Raw genomic sequence first — 2,197 nt, forward strand, 5'->3', positions numbered from 1 at the left:
ATATGAACAACAAAATGATGAGAACATGTGAAGAAACAGGACAAGTATGACCCTAAAAAAGGGGAAAAACAGCTAATAAAAACAGTTCCTAAGGAAGCCCAGAGAGCAGAATTGCTAAACAAAGGTTTTTAAACATACATTAATCATATATTACAATAAATATGCTCAGAACTAAAGTAAACCGTGTCTAAGGAACTAAAGGAAAGTTTGAAAATGAAATATCTCTAAATGAAGTATGGATAATAATCCAAAAATTATAAAAATAATTAAAGAAAATTCCTGCATTGAAAAGTACATCAAAAAAAAAAAACTATAAGAGATCAATAGCAGATTTGAGATGAGAGAAGAAAGAATCAGTAAATTGAAGATTGGTGAATTGAGATTATGTAGTTTAAAAACAAGAAAAAAAAGAAGTGAAGAAACATTAACAGGGCCTCAAAGACTCATGAGAAACTCTAAGGCATCATAACTTACTTAAAATAGGAGTTCCAAAGAGGATAAAGAGAGAGAACAGAAATATTTAAATAAATAATGTTTCCAAATTAATGGAAAACAGCAAACTACCTACCCCTGAAATTCGACATACTCCAAATAGGGGAATCTCAGAGATCCATGCCTAGACACATAATAATAAAACTATTTAGAGCCAAGACAAAGAATGTTTAAGCAAAAAGAGTGAATCACCTGGTTATGTACAAGGGATACTCAGTAAGAATAGTAGCTGAATTATGTAATCAGTAATTATGGAGAACAAAAGTCAGTGGGAAGATATATTCAAATGGTTGAAATTAAGTACTGTCAAGGAAATGTAAATCCAGTAAAACTATCCTTCAAAATCCTTCAAAATGTGAAAGTGATTTTTATCTTTCAATAATGAAAGTGAATTAAGATGTTAACTAAACAAATCAATTGCTAGTAGACATACCTTACAACAAATATGGAAAAGAGTTATTCAATTTTAAATGAAAATACGCTGTACTGAATCCATTCTGTAAAAAACGCAAATCCACACAGAAAAAATAAAAATCATTGGTAAGCGTAACTACATAGTTAAATATAAAAGACAGTGTGTGTATTTATTTGTGATTCTTTCCTTCCATCTAAATTTTAAAAACTGCATAATGCAATAATGTCTCTGTGTTTGTGAGCTTATGATATATAAAGAAGTGACATGTATGAGAATATTGTCACAAAGAAAAGGGGTAGGAAGAAAGCTATTAAATGCAGAAAGATTCTTATATACTTTTGAAGTTAAGTTGGTATTAATCTGAATTATACTGGTTTAGTTTAAGATGTTAATTATAAAAAAATATGTAAAAAATATAGAAGAAGAAAGAAAAAAGAAATTAAATGCACAGTAGAAAATATCTATTTAACACCAAAGCAAGGAGTAGTAGAAGAGCAGAAGTACAATAAAAGACATGACATAACAAAAATAAATTGTGGGTGGCAGACATAAGTCCTCCCTTGTCAGTAATTACATTAAATGAAAATGAATTCAACCACAATGAGATACGACTTTTTATCTACCAGTATGGCTATAATTGAAAAAGAAAAAAGCAAAGGAATATAACAAGTGTTGGTAAGGATGTGGAGAAATTAGAATCTACATCCATTTATGATGGGAATGGAAAGTAGTATAGCCAACTGTGGAAAATAATTTATGGGTTCCTCCAAAAGTTAAATAGCATTTCTACATGATCAACCAACTACACTTCCAACTGTATTCAAGAGAATTAAAATCATATATTCTAACATAAACTCGTGCATGAGTATTCATAGCAGCACTATTAGCAATAGTTTAAAGTAGAAATAACCAAATGTCCATCACCTGATGAATGAATAAATAAAATGTGGTACATCCATACAATGGAAGTACAATGTATTCAGCCAAAATATAGAATGATACATTGATATGTACTGGCTTTTTTCATATAGCATAGATGAACATTGAAAACATTTGCTAAGTGAAAAAAATAACACAAAAAAGGTCATATATTGTAAAACTCCATTTATATGAAATATTCAGAACAGGCAAATCAAGAGAGACAGAAAGCAAATTTGTGTTTGGCAGGGGCTATGGGAAGAAAGAATAGTGAGTAACTACTTAATGAGCATGAGTTTCCCTTCTTTGGTGATGACAATGTTCTGGAACTAAATAGCTATGAATCTTGTAAATACCTGTGGCATGTACACT

The sequence above is a fragment of the Eumetopias jubatus genome, unplaced genomic scaffold (assembly GCF_037043125.1).
Source record: "Eumetopias jubatus isolate StellerSeaLion01/CBP00866 unplaced genomic scaffold, mEumJub1_p1.0 scaffold_14, whole genome shotgun sequence".
Taxonomy (NCBI): Eukaryota; Metazoa; Chordata; class Mammalia; order Carnivora; family Otariidae; genus Eumetopias; species Eumetopias jubatus.